Raw genomic sequence first — 27,504 nt, forward strand, 5'->3', positions numbered from 1 at the left:
AGACGCTGTCTATCCTCCAGCTATTTACCACCAGCTCATTTTGCAAACTCTGCACTCACAAGATTTTTTTCCCCTCCCTCCCTCCTACTTCCCTCCCTCCCTCTCTCTCTTCCCTGTAGAGATGCTCAGTGTTCCCCATTCAGCTTCAAGTGCAAGGTCTTCCACCTGCACAGGCATTGCTCATGCTGACCTGCCCGCAGGTTCTGTCGGGCCTGTCCAAATTCACCCCCTTCCCTTTCTCCCACTCCATTAGGGCTTTAGTCCTGGCGGGGGCAACTCTGGTGAACAAAGAGGGAGGCTGGTGTGAGTTGAAATGCTGCCGGGGGGACACTTGGCCAGAGAGCCTGCTGCTCCTGCTCGTGCACCCATGAACCTGGAGGTCCAGCCCCTGCTGCCCTGCAGGTCTGCTCACTTCCCACTGGGGTGTGGGGTTGCCATCTTTGCTGACTGGGGATAACTATCCTTTGTTAGAGGAGAGGAGAGGAAGGAAGGAAAAGGAAGTAATGCAGGACTGGGGAGAGTCCCCTGATGTGGGAAGGCACAGGAATTTATTCCTGTGGGTGCTGGCAAGGGATGTGGAGTAAGACCCAACCAGGGATTGCCCCATTGTGTGCTGAGGAGGGAGAATAGAACACTACAAGGAGAGGGCGGTGGGAGTCTCGGCCCTCCCCAGTGGGGAATTGGAAAGGAATTGCCGAGGAAAAGGGGCTGCCCCTCAGTGTCTCTTCCTGGAGGGGGTTGCTTGGCCCTGGGAAGGTTTCTTCCTGAGCAGGGACTATGGCTGATGGCTAACTCACCCTTCTCCTGGTAGGTATGTGCTACTTTCATCTCTTGTTTTAAAACCTAAGGCCCGTGACTTGTCTCAGGCTGTTATGTCCTCTATCTGCCCCGTGCCGAGAGAGGGCTTTGTGGTTTTAAGGAGGTGCTTGAAAACACGAGCTGGGGGTTTCCCTAAGGGTGGGAAAACAGACAGCATAGGTAGGAGACTGCTGTCTCTATCTTCTGATTTCCAGCAGGCTGGGTGGTGGTGGAGCTGACCGCTCAGCTCGTGGCTGTGCACACCCCGAGGCGCGAGGAGACCGCCCCAAATACAGCTGGGGCACACCTGAGGCTGGGGTGAGGGGCTGGACGGAGAGACCCCACCTCGGCTTTAAGGGAAAGGACAGGATTGCCGTTCTGCCCCGTGGGGGCTTTGGGGGCGCTGCTGGGACGAGGGCTGGCGCTGGGGCCGGGACCCGCGGGCAGGGGTCGGGGGTGCGGCTGGGTGCCGGGGCAGGGGGCTGGGCTGGGGGCTGCCCGCGGGCCGAGCCGAGCGGCGGGCTGGCTGTCGCACGCTACGGTAGGTGGCAGTGCCGCCCGGATTTTATGAATGGAGGAGGAGGAGGGGAGGCAGATGGATGCGGGGAGGTGGTGATGGAGAAGCGGGGGGGCGGATGGGGGGGGGAAATTTTCTGGCTGTGCTCCGGCCTCCACCTCCGTCCCCCTCACCCCTGCGCCAGGCACCCTCCCCCCGCCATTAGCATAGGCCTGCCCGGTTTACATGTCGGGCTGCACGTTGCCGCGGCCGGATCCAGCAGCCAGCAGCGCTGGCAGCCGCCCCGAGTCAGCTGCTTCCCCGCGAGGAGCGGCGGGAGCCGAGCGGGGCGGGCGGCGGGAGGCGCCCACGGGCACCGCCGTTAAGGTGTCCTCAAGGAGATGGGCCCGGCACCGCCACCAAGGTGTCCTCAAGGAGATGGGCCCGGCACCGCCACCAAGGTGTCCTCAAGGAGATGGGCCCGGAACCGCCGCCCCCCGCCCGGCTCCCCGCACCCCGCCGCCCCCGAGCCGAGGCCACTGTGGGGCGAGCGGGACCCCACAGGTTTTACGCCGGGTTGCCACCGTGACTTCGCGCCCCAGGTGGCCCAGTGTTGCTCTCCACGAGCCCCTCGGTGGCCTGTTGGCAGTCCCAGGTTGGGGGTGCTGGGAGCAGGCCGGGCTTTGGGGTGCACAGCCGTAGCGCGCTGTCAACACACTCCCTTCTCCCTGCTGCCCGTTTCCATGGCCGGCCTCGCAGGGCAGTGCCGGGGAATCCTCTTCTTCTGCAGCTTCTTTGTGCCCTGGGGCATGTTCACAGCCCCACATCCTGCTCTCCAATGACCCATCACTTGCATCAGAGGTGCCCTTTGGTGGGGAAAGCCAGGGGAAGGAGCTGAGTAACTCCCTGATAGTTGCTGGCAGAGGCAGGAAGTGAGGTCTGCTTGGTGCTTTGATACAAGGAGAGGAAAAGAGCTTTTTTTGCTGTTTGTTTCTGGGGCCTCTGAGGATCACCTGGGATATGTGTTGGTCTTTTCCAGCTGGATCTGGGATTTCCCACTGTAGGGACCAGGACAATAGCTTTACTGGCACAGCTGTGGGAAGAGTGACTGAGTGGAAGAAGTGACTGTGCACAGCCCCACAGCTTCCCTCTCCCCCCGGAGCAGGTGTGGATCATGCCTGTAGTGCACCATATAACAGCCCTTGCTGTTCCCAGGAGGTAGTGAGCTGGGGCAATCGCTGCTTTTCTATCCACTCTGCCCATTCTGTCACATGGGGAATAAAATTTCCTTCAGAGGCAGCTTTGCCTGCCTGCATTGGTGAGGTCTCCTTCTGGGGAGCATTGGAAATGCAGAGCTACTGAGGGGGAGCTCTGGATGAGACCCTGACAGAGGTGCTTCTCCAGGAGAGAAGGTCTAACATGCCTTTTCCAAATAGCACATTGACCCAGCTCCTGCTGCGGGTACCTACCCCTGTGCCACCCCCATGCCACTGTGCAGGAGCAGAGCTGTCCTGCAGTGTGGGCCAGGGACCCCGCAGAAAGTGCCCGCACAGTGCTTGCGGTGGCTGGGCCCCATTTTTCAGCAGCACCCACATTACTTAGGGGATGGGCAAGGATGGTGCTGCAGCACTGACCCCTTCAGCATGGCCAGCTGTGCCCCAGGAATGTTGTCATGCAGACCTGGTGGTGCCTTTGGTACTATTTGGGCACCAGTTCAGGCCCACTGGTCCTGCTCTAGCCTGGATGATCCCACCTGCCTGCCCTAAATCTCACAGTGGTTTCAGCAGGACACAGCGTTTTTCATCACCCCTTGCCTGAACCAGTTAGGTAGGATTGCTGTGTGCTGGGAGGTGGTTACTCTAAAGGAGTCCTTGCTTCAGTGGCATCCTGGATCCTGCAGGACCCTTCATCCAGAGGGCAGGCAAGAGGAGAACTCTCCACCCAGTGGAGTGAGGTGCCCCTGGGACCAGGAGGGGATGCAGGAGGAGGACAGGAGAGCCTGCAGTGACATAGATGCTTCCACAGTGTGGTGGGCAGGAAGTCCCTGCCTAGTTTTGCACTTTGCAGCACCTCCAATCCGCTGGCATCACAGGCTTTGATGGGGCTCAAGTCCAGGGAGGACAAGGGTGCACCTTGCCACCCCATGTTAGCCTAGCTCAAGGAAAGAAGAGCATCTAAACTCCAGATGAAGCATGGAGCAGAGCCCAGCTGCTCGGCTGTTTCTCACCTCCACCCTGTGACCAGCATTAGTTCTCACTGCTTGGCTGCCAGGAACTCAAACGGTGCCTTGCTTGGACAAGCTGTCAATCCAGGGATTTGTGTTTTCATATTAAACCAGCTAAGTATTCAGAATCAGTTCCAGCTACCACCACGGGGAAAGCAACTCCAAGATACATAAATCCCTGCCAAGCCTGCCCGTGCTACCTCTGAGGCAGCAGTGCCACTGCTCTCTGGTGCTGCTGGGAGTGGGTGAGTGGCAGGGCTCCGGCCGAGCTCAGGGGGAGAGGATCCCTCTGCAAACCTGCCAGCCAGTACACAGGGAGCTTGCCCTGATACCACTTTGCTGAGGGGCATCCAAAAGCGTGTCCAGATCTCTGTCTGCAGGAAGCGGTGGGAAAGGAGTGGGTAATGCCTGCCTGCAGCCTCAGGTGGAGGAGAGCAGGATGGGGGAGATGGTGTGCAACCCACTATCCTGTGCCCAGGTCCCTGTGTCTGTGGCTTAGAGAGACCCACTCCACATCCATGTGTGGTGCAGAATGAGACCTCACCGTGTAGGACAGCCACACTCAGGCCATTTGCTGCGTGTCTGGCACTTTGTCTTGCTGGGTTTTCCCCATGTGGTTTGCGGGACCTGGAGCTTGTTGGCCTGCCGGGCACACCACACAGCGTGTCCCTTTTCCAGGGTGAGCTAGTCTGGCTCTCCCAGTCCTGTTTTGGGAAGCAGGGATCAGGGGAGTACGCCCTGCCGGGCACGTAGGCCATCCTTGGGTAATGACTCTGAGTGTTTGGCCGTCTGATGCAATGAACTAATTAGGAATTTGCAGTCACCACAGCTGGACTTACCTGGCTTGTACGCTACAGCCGGGTGATTCTCACTCCGTGTGACAGTCCTCCAGCCTCACTGGGCACCAGGAATAGCAGCGAGGGGATCACATGGCCATTCTGGCTGTCCTCTCCCAAGCTATGACAGCCTTCTGGCAACCATGTGTGCAAACGTCATGAGATGGCTTCAGTGGCTGTGGAGGAACGTGCTCCTCCTTCCCAGCCCCTGGGACAGGCAGGTGACATGTCTCCTGATGTGCCAGCAGCACATGAGGCTGGGGCATGGTCCTGGCAGCAGGGACCGGTGGTCATGGCACCCCTCCTCTCTGGGATTCAACGAAGATAGCCAAGGGCACTGAGGTGACTGAATGCCTTTGGAAATTTCTCCCTGGTGCTTTGCAAGGATCCTCGTGCCAGGCAAAGAACTGAGCAGGGCAGACCTGTGCTCCTTGCAGCAGGGAAGCATCCTGCTGCCTGTCCTACCTGTACTCTGTCTGTACTACCCCTGTAGTGGGTGTCCAGCAGCTGTGAGGTGGGGTAGGCACAACATACAAGGACTCCACTTCCCAAGTAACACACAATACAGAGAATCCTTCAATGCTGATGAATAATTTTCATACCTGTCCAGGTGCACAGGTTGCATACTGGGCTTTCAGTGCTGATGCTAGCTCAGGGCATGCCAGCATCACTGGGTTTTCCCACAGAGAACCCCTGGAAAGAGCCCACTCCCAGCATGTGCCAAGGGCTGGTGTCAGTGAGGGGACATGCTGAGAACCACCACGGTGTCTGTGAAGGTGGGGGGTCCTGGGGGAGACATGCTGGGCATAAGCAGAAATCAGCCACAGCTGCTGGAAGAGCCTCGGAGAAGAAAAGTATTCAGCCCACGGAAAATGAATTAGTGTTGACATTCACTGAACATTTGTTTAGATTAAGCAATATGGCTCCAAGTTTTTCAGCTGTGCGGAGCCGGTCACCACAGCACTCACTGGATGTCTTTTGGTGTTGCTCTTCATGGCACTGGCCAAGGGACTGAGTGGCAGTGGGGAGAGCTGGCCCCACCCTCGGGAGCCTCCTCCTTCGCACCATACCTTCTCTCCCTGGTTTTCCTTAGCCAGAGAAAGGAGGCAATGGTGGTCTTCCTTTCCAGAAGCGGATGCTCTGGGTGATGCCCTCTCCCAAAAGGTATTTGCAGCATTTGCAAGGAGGCCGTGGTGGGGCATCTGCTGCAAGGACCTACCGAACTTTCTTATGGGTGCTGGAGATACGGATGTGACAAGCAGCCTTGTCCCAGCTCTGTCCCAGCTCTGCTGGGATGCTGCTGCCACTGGGGTCCCTGCAGTCATCAGGACATCAACTGTTCCACCAGCTTCCAAATGCAGAGTTTAGGAAAGGCTGTGGCTGGGGACTGTGGACTACTCTGCTGGCACCAAGACCTCCTAGCAGCTGTATGTGTGGCTCTGCCAGCTGGGCATGCAAAAATACCTTAGAGGCATGGAATAAAACGTATTTATGTCTTAGCAATCTGTATAAATTGGAACCATCTCCCAACAAGAAGTGCTGAGTTTGGTTTCCCAATGTAAAGTGGCAGCTACAATGACGAAAAAGACAAAAAAAGGCTGGACCACCCACTGTCTGGGGAGAGAGTGCCCTGGGCCCCCAGGGTGTTTGGAGGGGGAACCATCTGGGTCCTGGGGTCTCTGCAGGTGGGACGCTTGCTGCCTGCAAATGCGGGGAAGCCTTCCCGCAATCCTCCACAAACCCAAGAGAGCCACCTTAAGAGCTCTCCCTCCATAGGACCAAACGGGATCCGCCAGGCGTTTCATATAGCATATTCTATAGCCAAGGAAGCCTTAACAAAGAGCCGTACGCTCTCACGTTTCGCTTCAGGCTTCTCCCTGCTGCAGCTGGAGCTGAGTTTTTAAAAATCTTTGTGTCATTATTTCGTTCCTCTTTTGATTCAGCCATCGAGGGACAAGGAGATGCCAAACGAAAAGAATGGGCATTTAAACAGAACTAGATTGAAGAGGCAGTGTGTGTGCTGAACAACAAGTCTTTTTACATTTCATATGATCTTATACATGGGCTCCATTCAGTATATTTCCCCTCTGTTTCATTTGAATGTACAGAATTAGCCATTCACATCCTCTGGAATTACGGCTCTTTAACATTTCCATTCTGAGCTGCCTCCATATTTTGGGGGTTGGGAATGTTATTAGCTCAGCTGGGGAAGCACAAGCTGAGGTCAGATTTGGTCTTGCAGGCTGGAAATGAGCTTTTTCTTTTTTTGGAAAGTGCAAGATTTGATGCATGATGACTCTGGTCAGAAAAATATACGAGCATACACAATAATGAGTATGTGCTAGAACATGCATGGATCTGGTTTCAGCGGAGGGGGTCTTTTTCACATTAATCCCAGTGAAGTTATTTCTTTAGACAGAAAAGCGAGCCTTGGTTTTCGGATGCGGGGTGAGCTCCGTGATTGCCTGAGGTCGCACGCGTGGCCGCGTCCTTGTGTGTGGCTGCTGCCTCATTGTCTTTTTGAAAGACAAATATCAAAACCAAATATTTGCTGTGCTATTTACTAAAGCTCCCTGGATACTGATACAAATTTAGAAGAGTTGGCCCAGAAAACTCATTCAAACTGAGCTTAGGGTCACAAGAGGAAAACCATGAGGGATGTGTGTGTGCAGCTAATTTTGCTGATAAGCTCAGGACCTGGCACTGCTGCCCTGAGCAAGGATGGGACTGTGCAGAGTCATTGGTGCATCCTGCAGACTATGCTGCCTTCCCTGAGAGTCCTGCAGCATTCCCGCGGTGTTACTTACACACATCATCAGAAGAAAGAAGGCTGGCATGGGAATGTTTCTCTTGTGAATCCACCTTTTTTCTAGCTTTACTTGTCTGCTGGCACACCTAAGCCAGTGTCCTCTTTGGGGGTGTTCCCCCTTTCCCCAGCATCTACATGCAGGAGGGTTTATTGCCAGCCAGCTGGGATGTGAAAGTGGGAACAATCTGCACAGAGGAGAGAGCAGAACCCGCCGTGTCTCTGCTGGCCGCTTTGCGATGCCTGTGTGCTTCAGAGAGGTGCTTCCCTTGGGGGGACCCGCAGGCTGTGGGCCGAATGGCCTGCAAGAACCAACATCCCAGAAGGAAGTCTCTGCCTCCTCTGCCACTCTTTCTTTACTATATATTTAACTTTTTCTATCTATGGCCTCTGCATCATCATTTCCTCAGGCCACTTCATCTGGTTGTTGTGGAAATGAGGACAAGGTGGCAAACAACAAACACGGGCCTCCAACAGGGCACATAAACCCAGCAAGGTCGAGTGTGACTCAGAAGACAGCAAGGCTCCTATTTTTCCCCTCACCTGGCTTTCTGTAAGGCAAGGTTTAGCATCTTCTCAAGGGCAGGAGCACAGACCTGGGAGCTGGAACATCATGCTCTGCAGGTGATTGTTGCCAGCTGACTTCACTTTAATACACAGCATCTGCTGCTAGAGAGGGCTTACCTGAGCCAGGCACAAATCCCAAGTCCCCAGTCGACCACCCCTGAACCAGTCAGACACAACCAGGTTGCAGGCTTTCCCGGAGATCCCTTCAATCACAGCCCCCTGCCTTAATTTAACCTGGTTATTTATACCTTTTCCTGTGTGTGTTTAATTATAGCAAAACCTGGCAATACCGCTGTGCTTAACGGTCTGTTGGCATTTCCATTATGAGCCCAGACTGGAAGGGATTATATAGCCTGAGTGTTTGAACTGAGCCTCAGACAGAGACTTGGCATAGACTTGCAACCCAAATACAGAGATTTTCAATTGGCTAATGGCAGTTTTGAAAAGGGAACATTTTTCACATGCTTAGGCCCTTCCATTTGCCTAAGCTGCCTTCCTCTGTTTTAAACTCAGCAAGCAAGGAGTCATAATTCAGCCTGTTACAGCGGTGACTCATGTTCGCAGCACAGTGATGCCATAACCAGCCAAGGCAAGGCCTTCTGCCTTAAGAGGAATTACACACTGAGAGATGACTGGGAAAAGTCAGCTCTTCCACTCACCGGAGTCACACCATCTGTGCATCCTAACTGCGGCTGCCATGGCCAGCATGACTTGTCTAACCACGTCTTAGGCTCTGCAGTGGAGACATCTAATGTCACCAAGATGTCCTGGACTTCATGAGCAGCCGGTAGCATTTATAGGGCATCAGTTTTTTCATGCTCAAGTAGATGAATCAAACAGGATAGCTTGATCCAGTCCTAAAAATGCTTTTCCTTCCCATCAGCTCTATGGGGAGCCAGGGGTAATAGGCTCAGGCAGCAGTGTCCACACTGGGGTTAATCTGGTGGGACAAGTCACACTTGCTGGGAATCTAGAGTAGCTCCCATGATGGGATGTGGTCCATCCATCTATCTCCACAAGATTTTTCTCTAACAGCATGGAAGGCACAGCAAGATCAGGTGAAAAGCTATGTCTTCTTTGAACGCACAGGAGTCTTTGATACAGAAGAACCAAGTGATTTACCCATGGTCTCCCAGTAGGTCAAAGCAAACCTAGATCTGGGAGCAAACCTAGATCTGTGCTGCACACTGATGCCTCTGCAGTGGGCCTTTCCCCATTCTGAATGCATTAAGTAAGCAAGCTGATAGAACAAGCAAGAGAATATCGTGTTGGCCAGACACCAGCAAAGAAAACTAGCTAGCGAATGAAGAGAAGCTTATAGCAAAGACCATGTGTTCCAAACAGCCCTTTCTCCAGAAAGCTTGCTTTTGACCTTGGTGGAAGGTGCTCTGTGCACGTGTCCAGTGGAGAACTGGTGCATCCATTACTGTCTCCAATCTCTTGCCTTTTGGAGCCTGAGGGGAGGGAAGTGAATACCAAATCCTGTACTCAGCTGGAGGAGAAGCATCAAGCCCCAAAGCTGCTGCATTCGCAGCTCGTGCCTAGAGGGATGCTATGCAAGGTGCCCTGGCTGCTGCTTCCCTGGAGCTGGGGCTGCACTTCATTCCCCATCGGGGGTACCAGCACTGGGTGAGCTCACCCAGGCTGTGCTAGGCAGCTACACGCCCTGACCTGGGAAGGGCTGGCGGGGACTGGACAGAGGAGACAGCTCTGTTCTCACCAGGGCTGTCACCATGGGAACTTCAGGGACCGAGGCCATTTACGGCTGGTTGTAAACCCTGACTCTGACAGCAAAGTCTTTCTTCGCTTTTTCCTCTGGACTTGGCCCTGGCTGTCTCAGAGAAAGCAGGCTCGAATTCTACCTCCGGCTGGCTCTGCACACACATCCCCTGGCACTGAGCGCTGGCCCGCTGCGTGGGAGCTGCTCAAGCTCAGCGAAGTGTCCTGGCTGTCTCTCCCAGAGAAAGTGGAGCAGACGCCTGAGGTTGCTGAGCATCACAGGTCTGACAGCTCTGCAGACACCTGCGCATATGCAGGGGGAGGGACATGGTGGGTTAGCAGTGCAATTGCCCCTTGGAGGAGCTCTCGGATCAATTTGTGAGGCAAATGATCTCTGCTAAAGTCTAGCTCCCCTCGGCAGGTTCCCAGCTTTGAGGCTGGAAAGGCTCATCTTTCGGCTTGGCCAAAACTGAAAGTGCTGTGGTGAAAAGACGGAGAAACAGCTGGCAGGAGCCAGCCTGTGGAGGAGAAGTTGAGGGCAGAAGGACTTCAGCAGCCAAATCTCATCTGGTCCTTCTTCTGATGCCAAATGCTCCTGTGGAAGCCATTTGGGTTGTGCAGTTCCTGAGGACTATCCCAGTTTGAATTCCTGCCCGGCCTTCCTCTAGAGAGAGAGAGAGAGAGAGGTTAAAACACAGACCTGGTATCGATGCTGCTCTGTCTCCTGGGAGCTACAGTCCAGGTAGCTCATGACCATCTTGTCCTTTTGCAGGCTCAGCACCCTGGTTAGACCACTGATCCCACTGTGTGCCACAATGCCCTGCTAACAAAATGTGGTGGCATGACCATGGTACTGAATGGGAGCCTCCATGGCAGGGAAATGTCTGGCAGGGCAGGACATGGGGACCAGGAAGCAGCCCTGGTTCTTCACGGTGAAGGCCTTGGGGGAGGGAGGGCATTTGCCAGACTGCCTGGCTTTCAGGAGTTCAGGTTTGTGTTAAAAAGTAAAAGCTCCCTGTAGAATACAGAACCTGCTGTTAGAGCAGAATAAAAAATTCAGTACTCAATACTTCATTATAATTTGGATTCGATGATCCTTGTGGGTCCCTTCTGACTCAGGATATCCTAATACAAAGGGAAAGCTCCAAGAGGTACTCTCCAGCCACTCCTATAGAAAACCTTTCAGGAGAGAGGTTCCCACAGATGCTCCCTTTCCATGGCCCTCGCATGCACAAATAACTAACTCTCCACCTCAGTTTTCCCCACAGCTTGAGGTCCAGCTCTGCCCATTGGGCCTGCCAGGACCTGTGACCCCATCAGCACAGGAAGACATCTCCTGGCAAAGTGACACACTTGGAATAGCATGGACCACTGCTTTCTCCATTCTTCTGCTTCATGCACCCTGATTTCCATGGCGGATGAGTCACTGGCTGGCACCTTGGCTGGAAGATGGACCAGCCACCCCGATGCTGCTTACACAGCCTGAATACAGACTTTCTGCTCTTACCTAGGTATGAGACCAGGAAGAGATGTGCTTCCTAAGAAAAAGTGACTGGATTTGTTCTGGGCTTCCTGTGGGATTCTGGGGGAAAAATGAAAAGGCTTTGCTGCTTTATGAGGGTAAGCGCTGCTTTTTTTTTTTTTTAATGTATGTTGCTTTTGCGTTCTTTTATTTTTAAGAAAGTGGTAGGAAAATTTTCCTCCTTAAGGGAAAAACAAAGCAAAAGCAGAGACTGGTAGTGTTGACTGCTCATCCATGGAGAACAGTGGTCCCATGAAAGGCTAATGTCTGCTTGCACTGGTTCCTAGAGCTAATGAAGTGTGACTGTGAAGGGGGCTCCTAATGCTAGTGCAAAGCAAGGCTCGCAAGCTTCAAATGCTTTCCTGGATGTCTCCAAACTTTCTGCCCTCCTTTGGGCTACAGCTGAGATTGGAGTCCTCAGAGCTGCGAAGACTTCAGTGCAGCTGCTTCCAAGCAAAACCAGAGCCATCACAATGAAAATAAATAAACAAATGGTGCTATTCTGAGCCTCAGACACATTGGAGAGTTTCATTTGCACCACAGCATCCAGGATGTGTCCCTCCCTGTTTGGGAGCAGTGTCCTGATTTACAGGCTGTTACTTTCTGATGAATTCCCTCCTCTGTCTTCTGAGAGGGAAGCCTGCACACCCCTGGTAGATTCTCAGCTCATACTTAAAGGCCTCTGTTGGTTTCCACTAGCAGGACATCATGGTGCAGGACTGATTCACCCCCTACCAGGATGAGCACTCACAGTGTATTTCCATGACACACCGCTACCCCTCCGTACCTCGTGTTAAAGAAACCGTTTTTGCAGATGTGGTCTTGTCCTGACACCCCCAAAGTCAGCCCTTGTGCTCCCTGTGCACCTTCTGGCTATCAGCTCTGCCTGCAGTGCCCTCCAAGACCTCTTGGTTTAACCGAGTGCTTGCCTCATTTATTGCTGTAATACTCAGCAGCTGGCTGCCCCCTCCTCCTGCCCCTCTCCTTGTTTCTTCTGGTTTTTGGGATACCCCAGCTTTCTCCAGGGCTGTAACCTTGCTGGATCCTCTGCATCATTGTGCTGTGCTCTCAGCTGGCTGCATTTCTTCATGCTGAGTCCTCATGGAGGTTCACATTCCTCTTCCCTCCTAGATTCAGTCCACTTTCCCTTCAGTCAAATTCCCATCCCAAATCCTCCCTCCTCCCAGCAGTTCCTTTGTTTGTCTCTTGGTCCAGTCAGCCCCTTTCCCCACCTGCCTGTGCATGCATTGCTCATTTTGCCTGAGCCAGGATGGGGCGTGTGAGGTGGCAGGAGCTGCCTAGTCTCAGGGATGGACTGGACTTGTGATTTGGATTGCAGCAATCCACAGCTTTGCTTATGTGGAAATCCTGCTCAGCCCCTGGCTGGAGCGCATCCTGAAAGGGAAAGGTTTCAGGGAATTCGGCTGGTAAGCTCTATAAGACTGCCTTAAGGAAGCACATGTGAAACGGAGTATTTCAAAGACTTGGCTAAATTTGGCGGCAGCAAAGGGTGCATCTGGACTAAACCAAAGGCCTTCCCTGCTTCTCCTTTTGCCAAACTTCAAGTCTGCATGCCAAAAACATGCAGCTTGAAGAGCTCTTCAAAGAAAAGGTCATCAGATTTCTCTGTAACAAAAGCAAGAGAAACCAAAGCATTTCCCCTTACAATGTTCTTGGAAGTAGATGAATCATTTTGGCTGAAATTATATATTTTATAACTGTATTTGCTTAGATAGTTCAGCATTAGGCAGCTACCCAGCAAGATGAAGTTCAACCCAAACATTTTAGCATGGTCTAGTTAAAACCAGCTGAATAACAGCACTTGGCATGGGAGGAGTGACTGCAAGTCCACAGTGCTGGGCAGGAGCAGGCTTACCTGCAATGCCTGTCCCTTGTGTCATTGCTTTCATAGAGCTGCTGGAATGGAGATAATGTTTGGTCAGGCTGAGGGAAATTACACTTTGATCTTCTTTTGCCTTCACTTTCTTTTTCCTCCAAGCCAGAATGACAGTGCCCCATCTCTAACCTGTGAGTTGTATGCCTTGGTTTGGAGATGGCACCTGGAGTGGACATAGTATTATTTCTTAGGCATAGCAGAGTTGGTCAGCTTATACCAGTGCTTTCCAGCTACCTCAAACTTACACCTCATGGCGGCTCTGAATGGTGGTGTATCCTGCAACACATCCTGCATCAGCAGGAGGCTGTGTGATCCTTACAGCAGGGTGAGGAGGGGAAGGAAGAGGAGAGCCAGGCATCACAGATCAGTGTGTGCTGGGAAGTGCAGATGTGCAAGAGCAAATGGCCGAAGATGGGGGCTCCAGGGGCAGACAGGGCTGGACGAGGCTGTACCACTGCTCAGGGCTGTATAATATCCTCTCCCATTTTTCTGCAGCTCGGTGAAATGGTGCTTTACCAACTTCTCTTCTGGTGGTCTGTGGTGTTTCTGTGTTCTGTCAAGCCAGGGAGTCAGCATCCCAACAGAAGCGATGCTGCCAAGGACTGGGAAGAAGTCATCCTGCAAGGAGCCCAGCACCGGGATGTACAGCTGGGCCATAGCAACTGGCATAGGGCTGCACTGCAGCAGTGGAAGTGTCACAGAGGATGAGAGAAGCCTGAAGTCCTTGTTTAGCACCAGCTGCTGAAACACTGTGCACTGAGAGGTGGGTACAGATGCTGCCTCAGCTCAGGGCCCTTTTCCCTTCTCTCCGTCCTGCACCACTGCTGTGCCCTGGCACAGGCCACTGCTGTCACAGAAGGCAAGGAAGGCAAGAAGCTGACCCTGCTGTGGTGGTGCTGTGGTGGGTGCAGGCATGGCTGGGGAGCAGTACTGCCCTTTGCAAAAGTGCTCTGTGTCCTCAGAGGTGCTGGTTTTGCTCTGCTGACCGTTTCCCATGAGCATTCTTTTTCCTCTCTGGAGGACTGAATAGCCTCTGAGCAAGGAGAATCTGGCAGTCATCCCAGGCCCTGCTGTGCCACTGGGGTGTTTGAGGAGGGGAGAGAATAGCCCAACAGGTGGAGAGCAGGAACTCATGGTGCAGCCATAATTTTCACAACGACCTCCTTACTCTCCACCTCTGCCATGGGAAGGGCTCTCCATGTCTCCTGGGTGCTCAACGAGGAGCAAACTACACTTTCCTTTCTGCTCATGTGCTGAGTCTGTGGCATCTCTCTCCCATTTAAGTATTTCTTGCCACTGGTGATACGGATGCTTTTGACAAATGAAAAAGAAAGGAGGGACGTGTCAGGGCCTGGACAAGGCAATAAATATTTAGACTAGGATCCACAGAAGATAATGTGGTGCTTTGCATCTGGCTGCCACCAAGATGTGATGAGCAGCCCCTGAGGTCAGGAGAGTTTGCCCATCCTTTGCTTGGGTGGCTTGTGGGTGCTGAGCACGGCTCCAGCATTGTGGTATCTCCTGCCAGCCTCGGTCATCTACTGGTGTTGCTGAAGAAGCTGATGGAGGCCGGGGATGTGAGTCACCAGCCTCTGCTGGCCTTCTTCCACGTGCTCCATTTGGTGCTGCTTTGTGTGTGTGAGAGCGTGCTCCCCTCTCCCAGCTGTGCGTGCCTGCCTGCCAGCACGCCGCTGATCCCATCTGCAGCTGTGCTGGTTTTCTCCTCTCTTCTAGCTCTGAGAGTCTTGTTCATGGATTAGGGGGAAAGAAGGAGGAGGAAGAAGGGGAGGGAGGGAAAATGAAAAATAAATTAATAAACCAACACAGGGAGAGATGCCCAGTAGAAGTGGGTGCTTTCCCCACAGGCAGCATGGTGTGGCATCATCCCCACTGTGCCTTCAGCCACCAGCAAGCAGAAGATGTCGCTGCCCTACACCTTCCTGGAAGATGAACTAGGGTCCTTGTTGGAAGTCCCTGTGCTTTGCTGGGGGGCTGCTAGCTCCTATGGGCACCATGTTAATTCCCAAGGAAAACCAAGCCACTGTCTCATGGCCTTGCACCCAGTTATGCTGGGGCTGCTTCCGAGCTCTGCATGTGGTGAGGGGGTCACCCATCCTGCAGGCAGATGGACTGGACCTTCCTCAATAGGCACCAGCAGCTCTCGACCACAGTGTACATCCTGTAGAGCACAGAGGTGGTGAATACAGAGCTGGACAGCCCCTCCAGTGGGAGCTGGCTGGCAGCTGCAGAGCTAGGACACACACCCTCACGGCCTGACAGCCTTCTTCATTGCAGAAGGTGCTCAGGAGTCTCCAGCTGTGACTGTTTGTTTGCAGGGGAACCATGAGACATCCCAATGGGGAGAGTCCCACATGTCAGGAGGTGTTTGGAGGTAAGTTCTGCTCTTTGCAAAAGGCTGGGGAGGGCCTCGGGGTGGACTGCCCAGGATCCTGATTCCTGTGGTATCCTACAGACAGCATAATTGCTGGAAGGTCTTGTGGGTGGGGAGGTGAACTGAGTGACGTTTTTGAGAACTCAGGTGGCATCCTCCTCTCTCCACTGGGGTGCTGGAGACTTGCGTGTATCAGTCTGAAGCTTTCCTCTGCATATCACAGAAGGCTTGAAGGCTTTGCCAAATGATCTGTACCCCAGTGTGCCCCACAAAAATCTGCAGTGGGTTTGGCACCCATCACATGGGGTCTTCCGAGGATGAGCAGGACTGTGGGAAAAGTGGACCAGCCAAAATGGTATGGGTTGTGCTACACACTGTCTTTCTTGTCTGTGTTTTATGGTTGATAAATTTTAAAAAGACTCCACAGCCATCAAAATATTGTCTTCCCCTCCAGAACCTTTCCTGTAGCTGACAGTTTCTGAAATGGGCCATTTGGATTTCCCATTACTTGGCCCTGCTAATCCTGTCTTTTCCCAGGAAACAGCAATAGCCTAAGGGTTGATTGTGCTTTACCTGGCATGGATGCAGATCTGTGGATTACAAGGGTCCCCCACCTGTGCAAACGAGATTAGGCAAGGCCCCAGGGACACGGGTCAAACTGGGACAGAGTAGTGGCTTCCCAGAGAGGGGGCTGGGAGGGCTGTAACTTCCTTAGCAGCTGTGATCCTGCAGATATGACGGGGAAGGCACTCAAGGGGTCTGGGCTGGTGTTTAAGCAGCCTGGAGTGGAACCAGGCTGACTTTACAATTCACAGCTGAGGTGTTTGCTGCAGGCAGCAGAAGGTATTTTCCCAGCCTTTCCCAGCGCTCTCTCCACAGCTGGAGAAGCGATTTGGATGGAAGTCTCCCGAAGTCAAGCCCGTGTGCTCTGTGGGCTGTGATGGACAGCGGCTTGGATATGAGAGCAGTGAGGCCACAGCAAAGACCTCTTTGCTTTTCCCTGAGGTGCCCAGGGCAGGGGGGAAGGGCTGCTTGTGCCCTGGTCCCCACGCTAAGCCCCTGCCCTCAACCCAACCTTGCTCATCTTGTACACCATGGACTTTCCCTGGGTTGCACAGCCCAGGTGTGATTGTGGCAGACCTCTGATCAGGGACTTTGCCCCCTGATCCAAATGCATGAGGTAATGTGGTGCCACCCCTCAGCCCAAGGCTCTCCCTGCCCCAGCCAGGCTGGCACAAGGAGTGGGCCCCACCCTGGTGCTGGGGGCAGGCAAGGAGGGGTGGCTTTTGCAGCATGTCTAGCTGTGCTATGGGACAGGGTGAAGGGCACAGACCCTGTGGCACCAGCCCAGAAACAGGTCTGTGGATGAAGAAGGGGTAGCTGCTGTGTTGGTGGAAGTGAGAAAGGAGTGCTTGGAGAGAGGGGAACCCCATCCTCTGCCGTGCTCAGCACCTCACAGGATAAGCCCTCAAAATTCCAGGGGGACTTCAGTTGCCCTCAGGTACTGCATCCTCTGCCATCATCCCGAAAGCAGCAATCTGGGTGTGCCTCAGATAGGGACCTTGGGCAGGAGCACCCTTCCCCCTCTCCTGCCCGAGCAGAAATGGATGCCAGCTGGGGTGAAAGGTGGGGGCAGCAGCCCCCAGAGGCAGCTGGGCTGGGCAGGAGGCCCAGGGAGGGGACAGGGCACAGCAACAAGCAGCTGCCGTGGCACTCTGGCAGCACCCTGGGTGGGTGCAGAGGCCAGAGGGGCAGTCACGAGAAGGGAGCGGGGGGGACATTGTAGCCTTCGTCCCACTCACCACACCGTTCAGAGGGACGCAGGGGGGTTGGGAAATTTGTCCTCCCCTCCCCTGGCCCCTGTTTTGAGCGGTGGGGAAATGCACCCGGTACCACACGGGGAGGGGTGGGTCAGAGCTGGCACCCCAGCTCAAGCAGCAAGACGGGATGCTGGATAAGGAGCCGGTCTCCCGCAGCCCCTGGCGCTGGGAGCGGGTGCGGGACCCCCAGGCGGCCTCCCCGAGCGGAGCAGCGCTGGAGCGGGGCGGCCGCACCCGGTCCCCGGGAGCCCCTGCGGAGGTGCCCCTGCAGCACAGCCACCGCCGGCACGGCCCCGCCACCTGCAGCTCGCCCGCCACCCCCGTCCCGCGTGGGTGTGGGAGGCACCTTCCTCCCGGCTGCAGCTCCTCCGCCAGCCCCTCCTCCCCACCTGGGAAACAGGCTCCCTTCTCTTCCCGGCCGCTGTGCAGACACCCGGCTCCGCACGTAGCAAATGGAGGCCGATTTCCTCCTTAGCGGCACCACATGGAAAGTATTGAGCCGTCTGTGGTTTAGGGTTTTTTTTTTTTTTTTCTTTTTTCCCTTCTCTCCTTCTCTTCTCTTTCTTTCTTTTTTTTTTTTTTCTTTTTTTCCTTCCCTTGCCTTACACGCTCTCAGTGTGCTGTTGGTTGCGGTATTAGATCTCCCACTCTCTGATTGCTCATATACATCTGTTCCTGGTCACCTTGCACAGTGCTGAATGTCAGGGAATTACTGAATCCCACAGTGAGTGCAGCTGTGGGCTGACCTGGCAGGCATAGGGAGAAAGGGAACTGGGGCAGTGGTAGGGGTATTGGGAAGCAGGTGGGGTAGAAGAAGGTTTTTGGGAGCCATGGCATGGCTCAGATCTCTTGTGCTGCTACTCTCCCCAGCTGTGGGGGTCTCCTTGTGTCTTGCACTCTAGTCTGGTTGGTGTCTTTGGGGTTGGTTTGTTCACAGAGGGGACTTTGCTTTTCCTGTGGGTTAGTATTTCCCAGTGAGAAGGAGGGTGAAAACACCAGAGAGACCCTGGAGAAGAGCCCTTTGCTCATCCTGCTGAGGACTTGGGGCTGGACATAGATACACTGTGTTTTGATTGTGTGAGATGCCCATCAGCCAGTGGGACTGGGATGGCCAAGGAAATCTTGTACTGACTGGGAGTGAGTCTCTTTAAATAACCAAAGCTTGTCACAGTCTGCCCTGGCAAGGAAAACAAAATGCTGAGGATCTAGAAAGTAGAGGTGTTGTGGGCCTCGAACTGAGGGTAGCAACCAGCATCAGTGGTCATACATACTGCATTATGAGGATTTCTGCTGTCACTGTTGTCTCAGGACAGAGTCATTGTTCCCACAAACTACAATCCTGTGATTCTGTGACCAGCTGCAGCACCAGGGAGGGAGAGGTGAGGCACCCACAGCACCAACTATGCTGCCAATCAGCACAGCTCTGCTGTCCGCCAGTCAAGGCAGGGTAAGGTAGCACAGGGCAGGAGCTGTGCAGGACAGCACTGGTGGCAGAGCCCAAGGGCTGTTTGTGTGTGGGATGACTTTTCTCCAGGAAAGGACATCAGCTGGGCAGGTATAGAACATATATAGACACCTCTGAGCTAGCGGTGCCAACAGTTAGTCACTACAAGGACGTGGTCCAGGCTCCATGCTGGGGGTAAATGACTCATGTTGAAGTCTGTGGGACCAGAGCTTTGTTGCTCTTGGCACTCAAGCCAGCTGGATTTAATGCTAGATTGGGTTCATCCTTCAGGACTGATAGAGAGTCCTTTGCAGTATGCTATGCCATTTGCAAGGACAGCACATATGCTCTCTGGGACAAGCATCCTATGAGCCCAAGAGCCATTGTCCCCATCAGTACCCTGCTGTGTGCTTGGGGGAGATGCCAAAGGAGTCAAGAAATTTGCAGTAAATTCTTACAAGGAACTTTTGCACTGGGCAGCTCACCAGCTTGCTGCAGCCCTGGTGCTTGTCTCCAGCCTCGTACTGCACACCAGCAGGGCTGCCTGCTGTGGCTGTGCTGAGTACACAGACAGATGTCACTGGAGGGCAAGGGACGTGAGGGGGGCAGGGTGTTTCAGAACGTGTTCTCAAGTTGAGTACCTGGGCTGCTGCTCTGTTTTATCAGTCAGCGTGTCAAGGAGCTCCCCCATTTCTGTTTATCTGAGCTGGGCAGTTGGAGCAAATCCCTTCCTCTAGGAGATGCTGCTGATTCCTCTTGCAGAAGCCCCTGGTATTTGAGGATCAGAGCAGTGTTTCAGCAGAGGAGGTGGCGGCACTTTTCTTCACTTACCTGGCTGGTGTTTGTCCTCTGTACCATTTCCTTCCTCTAAGTAAGAGCCCACCTGACTCGTGTTTTAATCCCTTTCCTGCTGCTGCTCCAGGAGCTCACTGCACACAGGAATTGCTGTGCCTGTGCAGACCTTGCACCATGACATCCCTTGGAGCACACTCCCTGTCCTCCCACAAGCTTCCTTCTCTGAGCTGCTTACAAACTTTCTCTCTTCTTTGGATTATTTTACATCCAAGCTTGGTCTTTTTTCTCCCCAGATTTTAACATTGTCCAAGTTCTCCTTAAGATCCAAGCCCTCTTCTTCTGCAAGCTGCAGTTCCAGTGTGGCCAGTGCTTGCAGAAGTTTGTGGGGCATGCGGAGCATGAGGGCTTTCAGAGAGCTGTGGGGCTCTTTAGACACTGGGGACATACTACGTTCTCCTTGTTTTGGTACTGACCTAGGCCCTTGGTGGGGTGCTAGGAGGGTGAACACAGGGTGCTGGCTGCTGAACAAGCTTACAAGCTTGTCTGCATCTTCCTTACAAGCTAAAGGGATTTTGCTCTTGAAGCATATGGGGAATCTTTGGGCAGTGGTACAGGGTTTTCTTTGTGCCAGCTCCTCAGTAACATCCCTGGCTGGATCAGCCTTAGACGGGCTGATCCAAGCAACACCAATAGACTCAGCTCTTGGTGGCCAATGGTGGAGGAGGAGACTGTGGGGTGACAGGAGATGCAGCCCATCAGGAGCCAAGGGAGGGCTCAGGAGATGGCGCTGCCTGGGGGAGGAACCCTGCAGTGCGGTAGGACTGGGTTCTCCCACCCCTCACCACCTCCACTTTCGGAGGAGCATAGTCCTGTTAGTGCGAGCAGCCAGTTCTGCTGTGAGCTCAGGGATGCACTGAAGTGGGACTTTGGGAGGAGGAACCTTCCCTCAGTGTGGCTCTGGCAGTCGGAGCAGAGCAAACATGTCCCTGTTTCCACGCATCCCTGTGCCTCAGGATGCACCTGCAGGCCTTTCCCAATGCCTGACATGTGATGCCACACCTCGGTCTTTGGGGTCTCTCCTTGCTTTACTCTTCATCTGAGAAGGGCTGGTCCAGGTCCTCTCTCTCCCACATCAGCTGCCAAGACCCTACTGCCACGCAGGCCCTGCACAAATACCACCCCTCTTCTGGAAGATGTGCAGCACTGCCCCAGCACCCCAGCATCCCCCAGTTCTGCTCGGCCCTGTCAGCCAGTGACTTGCATCCCAGATGGTCACCTGCGGGGAGCTGGCACCAGCTGGGAGCAAGTCCCACGGGAGCAGGTGAAAGGCACAAGTGGGCTGCTGCCACCCTCCTGCCTAGCTTGCCCCACAGCTCTGCCCTGCCTGCCAGGCTCAGGAGGGAGCAGCCAGGGTGTGGAGATGGGGGCACACTGCCTGGGATTCCTAGGCAAGCCTTAGCCAGAGCCCTGCTCCTGTACGTGCAGCCTGGCACTGCGACAGGAAGTGAGCCTCCCTGAGAGGCAGGGAGGGACAGTGGTGATAATTGAGCCTGGGTAATTAATTCACACTCCTGATACATGTTTGCTCTCCTAAATGTGTGTGTTGGCGTGATCCCGGACAGGGCTTGGCCTGGCATCCAGCAGACATCCCCCTTTACCTCGGTTTCTACATGAAACCTGTTAATTGTATCTATCTCAAGCCCTGAACTTGGGATGGAGATTTCACATCAAACAGCAGCCCTCACAAAGTGGATCTGAGCAGCACACTGAGCTCAACTCCAATGCTGTGAGGGGAAATAAGAGACCTCCCAGACTGTGGTTTCATCCCGGGCTCCTTGCAAACATCCTCCTCACCCACCTGGAGAAGACAGGGTCTGCAGAAGGTTGTCAAACTCCGCCTTTAGCAGGCTATGCAGGGAAGATCTCTGCTAAAGGATGTCCCAGCCTTGCCTGCAGCAGTTGGGAAAAAGTGGCCACCTGAAGCTTGGAAACATGTCACATCTGCAGTGGTTTGAAATTGGGAGCAAGTAATCTCTGTAAAATCCTGATCTGGAAATCAGGCAGTGAGGCTCATCCCAAAATATATGTGCTGCCAAAACTCTGTGTGTAGCACGGACACGAGGGTGTTACATATGATGTTGCTCTTGCGGGAGCTGGCTGCCCTGCTCCAGGAGTGTCCCAAGGCTTCCTGCCTGTCCTGCACATGCCCTGCAGAGAGTTTATTAATTTCCATTCCACAGCCCAATCTCTTCTTCCTCTGAAACAATTACTTAAAAGTTTCTTTGCAGCCCTCCAGGCGTCCCACCCTCTTGCTGGCTTCTATTTCCATAGCTCTCTCCAGCTTGTCTCCGCAGGACTTTGCCACTAGCCTCCCTTCAGAGGAGCTTCATAGCTGGGGCCCAGGATGGGGATATATGGAAAGACCGGGGGTGTTTTTTCTTACCTTATAGACCAGACCTGTACCTTCAGACAAAAATGAGAGAAGCCCCTAAAAGGAGCATGGGAGAAAATTTGGGCAGTGGCTTGTTGCCAGGGGAAAACAGGTCTGTTCTTAGAAAGGGCAACATCCTAGAGACCCTCTTGTGGCTGCTTTTGGATGAGGGGCTTCAAAGCAACAAGCCAGGTCAGCAAGCACATCCTTGCTTCTATTCTGGAGTGATTGTCTCATGGTGACATAGGTAATAAAAAAAGGCTTTTTTTTGCCTTTGGTGACCTGCACCACTGGGCCATATCTTGTGTCTGGAGTGCAGGAGCTGATTTTTGACCAAATACTCCTTGTGCAAGCAGAGCCCCTGGGGTGCTGCTGGGTCCTGCTGAGGCACAAGACTATAAAAGATGTCTCCTTCCAAGGATGTACTTCCAAGGATGTACTACATCCAAGGATGTACAGAGCAGGCAGCCAAGCAACAACCCTGGAACCAGCCACCAGGGATATGAGGAAGACCAGGAAATTCAGTGAGGCAGGTTCACAGCTGGGATAAAGCAAGTGGCTGATCTCTGTCTACGCTTCCCAGTGTGACAGTGGAAAAAGAGGTCTGGATAAGATGCGTGAGAAGCCTCTCCCGGACACAAGCCAGGTGAGAAGGGAAGGAGCATGCAGGTGCTTGTTGGGGAAGCAAGCCAGCAGGCAGAATTGATCGCTGGTAGTGCTGGTAGAGTGGAGGCAGAACCTGCTCCCTCCCAACACCTTAAGAAAGTGGGGAGGGACCATGCAGTTGTTGGAAGTGGAGGTGCTATGTGTGATGGGTGGGAAGGGAGACTGGTGTTCAGCAAAGCTGTAACAGCTCACTAGCATGAGATGTTCCACACGACATCTGTCTGTGTCCTATAAATTCATAAATCACCTCTCAGCTTGAATCACTGCAGCAGCACAGCAATATTCTGCACAGCTTTATCTCTTCCTTACCTAAACATGGGCCACTCCCTTCCCCCAGCTGCCCTTCCCACACTCACCGAAGGCAAACCTAGCTCTTTAATTCCAATCACAAATTCTGGAAATGATTAGTGGGCTGTCATCACTCAGCCCCACCGGATATTGGGCACGGGGCATTTCCGTCCCCTGTAATTGATCGTGTGCAGGGCTGCCTGGCTCTGCGGCGGGCAGGGGAGAAGTGAGTGAGAGCTGGGTGTAGTGTTTCCCTCCGCCTACCTCTCTCATGGCTCGGCTGGGAAAACTGCTGGACCAAGAACTGGGCAAAGAATAAATTCATTCATGGCTAAAGGTAAGGGGACAAGGCAAAAAGGTTCCCCAAAGAGCTGGGCCTATCCTGTCTAGGAAAAGAAATGAGAAACAGTGTGGTTGGGACAGGGGGGCAACACTGGGGCAGCCCCTTCACTGATGCGCAGAACTGCACTTTGTGAAACTGCTGTCGCATCCCTCAAGGGGCCTGGGAACTCAGTGGCCCATTCGCCCAGGGCGCCCAGAGGCAGCTGCCAGCTCCAGCCTGATGGAGAGGATGCTGATCAGCGTCGCACCCACAGCCACTCGGCAGCCTTTGTTCCCTGCTCTGCCTGCCCCTTTCCCAGGGCGCTCTCTGGCTCCTGGGAGCTGCCCGTTTGCCAGCTGCCTAGCGAGAGCTGCTATCTGCCCCGTGTGAATGTCTTGCATCCATCCAGCAGACTCCCAGCCTTCCGCTGAAACGTCTCATTGTGCAGCTGGCTGGACTACGTGAGCCCGGCTACGTGGAGCTTTGAAGTTAACTCTTCCTTTTGAGTCAACAGAGCTGTGTGGTGTAATTGTAAAATTTCCCTTCATTGGCTAACCTCCTGATGTTAACAAAAGCTCCCTGCTATGTAAACCAGCCAGATGCTGCAGGATGCTGTCTGCAGGCTCACGTACACTCCTTGTGCCACAGGAGGTGCTGGACTTGCACCTGCAGGCTCCCTCAGCCAGGCAGAGGTTGGAGCCACGTGCCCCACAGATGGGGCAGAGTCACTGGTTCCCTCATCCTTTTGTCAGCGACCTCAGATGTGTCTCCCTTCCTTTCAGATTACTTGGCCCTGCAGAAATCCTGGCTGAAATGGTCTTAAATGTGGTTATAATTATCTTAAGAAGAAGGGGTGAGGTTCCAGATGACTTTGGAATAAAGGCAGAAGGATAGTACCTGTTTTTAAAGGAGTAAAGGAAATGGAGTCACAGGACTTCAGAACTTTCAGGCCGCCTTGAGCACCAGCAAGGGCCCTGGAACAGACACCCTATTTATAAGGCTGACCAAGATAGCAAGGTGAGAAGTAACAGTCAACATGAGTTTAGCAGCAGCCTAATTTCCTTCTACAACAGGGTTGGAGGAGATGAGCAAGATGTGTCCTGGCTCTAATGCTGAGAGCTACTTGCATGATCAACCTGGTTGTTGGTTTCAAACATGTGTATTACATTCCACAGAATCATGGAATGTTAAGGCGTTGGAATGGACCTGTAAGATCATCTAGTCCCAACACCCCCTGCCATGGGCAGGGACACCTCACACTAGACCAGGTTGCTCAAGGCCTTACCCAATCTGCCTGTGAACACTGCCAGGGTTGGGGCATCCACAACCTCCCTGGGCAACCTGTTCCAGTGTCTCACCACCCTCACAGTAAAGGATTTCTTCCTAATATCTAACCTAAATTTCCTCTCTTTCAGTTTGTGCCCATCACTCCTTGTCCTATCACTACAGATCCTGACGAAGAGTCCATGTTCAGCTTTCCTGTAGGTACCCTTCAGATACTGGAAGGCTCCTATAAGGTCTCCATGCAGCCTTCTCTTCACCAGGGTGAACAGCCCCAAGTTCCTCCACCTGTCTTTGTTGGGAAGGTGCTCTGGTCCTCTTATCAACTTCATGGCCCACATCTGGACTTGCTCCAGCAGTTCCATGTCCTTCCTTGTGCTGGGAACCCTGGAGCTGGATGCAGCACTCCAGGTGGGGTCTCATCAAAGCAGAGTAGTGGGGCAGAATCCCCTCTCTTGCCCTACTGGCCACTCTGCTTTTGATGCAGCCCAGGATTCCACTGGCCTTCTAGGTTGTGAGTGCACAGTGCTGGCTCACGTTGAGTTTTTTTGATTTGCCATGTGGTGGTTGCAGGCACTTTGGAGCTCAGGATGGGAGTTCAGGCAGGGTGTGACACTGGTGAAACGGATATAAACAGGATGCAATTCATAAGCGCAAATGCAAGCCACACGCAGCAGGATAATTTTCTGTATGCATATACAAGGGGGCAACAAGGCCTTCAGAAAAGGACATGGATATCATTGAGGTGGTGGGTGTCATTACTGAGTGACTTGATGACACACAGATGTGAAGAAAAACAAAGCTTGCTGCTAGGCTATATAAACAAAAGTGCCACAAGCACCAGGCATGCTGCAATCATTCCACTTTATGAAGTATTAGGAAAGCCTCATACTTTCTGGATATATTCAGTTTAGGTAATACAGTTCAAGAAAAGCTTACACCTATTAGAGTCCATGAAAGATGATCAGCAGCCTAGTAACCATGACCTATGAGTAAAGTTTCAAAGAACTTAATTTGTTTAGTCTGCTTATGAGAGGAGGAAAGCGAAAACGTGACAACCTTCACATTTGTAAAAAGGGTCTAAAAAAGAAACCAAACAAGTTGTTCTCTATGTTCAGGAGGTTAGACATAAGGTTAGACATCAGAAAAACTTTTCATCTCCTTAAGGACTCCTGTTCTCTTAAGACAGAGTGCTTTGCAGAGTCCGCACAATCACAGAATCATGGAATGGGTCAGGTTGGAGGGGACCACAGTGGCTCACCTGGTCCAACCTCACTGCTCATGCAGAGCCATCCTAGAGCACATGGCACAGGATTGTGTCCAAACAGTTCTCGAGTATCTCCACTGAGGGAGACTCCACAGCCTCTCTGTTGTGGCAATCTGTTCCAGTGCTGGGTCACCCACACAGTAAAGAAGCTCTTCCTCGTGTTCAGGTGGAACTTCCTGTGCATCAGTTTCTGCCCATTGCCTCCTGTCCTATTGCTGGGCACCACTGAGCAGAGCCTGGAAACATCCTCTTGGCACCTCCCTTCAGATACTCATAGACATTGATGAGCTCCCCTCTCAGTGTCTCTTCCCGGGGCTGAATAAGCCCAGCTCCCTCAGCCTTTCCTCTTAAGAGAGATGCTCCAGTCCCTTAATAATTGTTACTGTCCACTGGACCTGCTCCAGCAGCTCCATGTCTCTCTTGTACTGAGGATCCCAGAGCTGGACACAGCACTCCAGATGTGCCTCACCAGGGCTGAGCAGAGGGGCAGGATCACCTCCCTTGACCTGCTGCCAATGCTCTTCCTGCTGCACCCCAGGATACCATTGGCCTTCTTGGCCACAAGGACTCACTGCTGGACATGGACAGTTTGTTGTCCACCAGGACCCCCAGGTCCTTCTCCACAAAGCTGCTCCTCAGCAGGTCAGGTCCCAGCCTGTGCTGGTGCCCGGGGTTGTTTCTCTCCAGGTGCAGGACCCTGCATTTGCCCTTGCTGAGTTTCAGACAGTTCCTCCCTGTCCCTCTCTCCAGCCTGTCGAGGTCCTTCTGAAGGGCTGCACAGCCTCTGGGGCATTGGCCACTCCTCCCAGCTTTGTGTCATCAGTGAACTTGCTGAGGAGGCATCTGCCCCTTCATCCAAGGATAAATTAAACAATACTGGGCCCAGTATTGAACCGTGGGGGACACCACTGGTGACAGGTCTCTAACCAGACACTCCAACTCCAACAACACAACCTCCTTTTCGAGAAATTTCCAAACCCAAGATGCTACAAGTACTCGTCAGGCTTGCTTGGATAGTGGTACCTGTCCTTGGCAGAGATACAGCTAGATGATGTCTCAGGTGCCCTGTTTTAAATCATGCACCATTACATGGTAAAGCACAGCTGGTCTTTGCAGGGTGACAAGGGCATAACAGTGATTCTCCCAACAATGCCATGTTTTCTAGACACTACACCATGTTCCCTGTTTCAAAAAGTGAATAGCCTTTCAGGATATATGGCACAACACCAGGAAGCCTAAATGAAGTCTGTTCAGACAGACCTGCCCTTGAGCTGACAGAGGACAGCAGGCTGCTATAATTTTTTCATGGGAAGTGCAGTAGTTTAGTTGCACTGTGGAGGCTCCTAAATTTGCAGTCAACCAGAAAGGCTTATTACATCATTCCTGTGTACAAGAATCAGATGGGAGGACTTCTTGAATAGGTCCTTCATTTGGTGCTGGGTAGATAACAAGTGAAGATTGAGAGAGGAGGTGGAGGAAGCCTACCCTTTGTGGTGGCTGAAGTTCAACTACTGATGGAAGGTAAGCTGCAAATGTGGAGTAAACAACAGTCATTGAATGAGGTTTCATGAGAGCAGGAGAAGGGGGGCTCAGTCTCCACTAGACCTCACAGCAGGAGAGCACAATGAAACTGCAGAGTCCTCCAGGGATTCAGTGTGAAGGTGAACCCACAGAAGTCCATCACAGCCATTGCAGACTTCTGCAGAAGGCTGTCCAGAGCAGATCTGAGCTACCTTCCTTTTCACACAGACTTGTTGCCATTGCCTGCATGGGGAATCCATCTTCTGTCTGTGCTGGTTCAGCCTGGTGCTGAAGTGTGCAAACCACTCCTTCAAACTCGAATGCTCTGTGAAAGCTGGCTCAAGCAGTGGGTGCCTCTGCCAGAGGGTAAGCATATTCACAGAGGCTGGGTGGAGTTTGCATGGAAAAGCTA

At 53.2% G+C, this 27,504-nt stretch overlaps 1 long non-coding RNA gene across 3 annotated transcripts in view; it reads left to right on the top strand.

The window, feature by feature from the left end:
- Nucleotides 1–331: 331 nt before the first annotated feature.
- LOC120411762 overlaps nt 332–27,504 on the top strand; it is a 43,431-nt gene continuing 16,258 nt past the window's right edge. For 2 of the 3 annotated variants that reach the window (XR_005604277.1, XR_005604278.1), the window contains exons 1-4: nt 332–807; nt 10,958–11,066; nt 13,361–13,628; nt 15,202–15,257. This is a non-coding gene — a long non-coding RNA (uncharacterized LOC120411762). The remainder of the gene's footprint in view (nt 808–10,957; nt 11,067–13,360; nt 13,629–15,201; nt 15,258–27,504) is intronic. The other variant, XR_005604279.1, reaches the window with a different exon arrangement.

This window comes from Corvus cornix, chromosome 3 (assembly GCF_000738735.6).
Source record: "Corvus cornix cornix isolate S_Up_H32 chromosome 3, ASM73873v5, whole genome shotgun sequence".
Classification (NCBI taxonomy): Eukaryota; Metazoa; Chordata; class Aves; order Passeriformes; family Corvidae; genus Corvus; species Corvus cornix.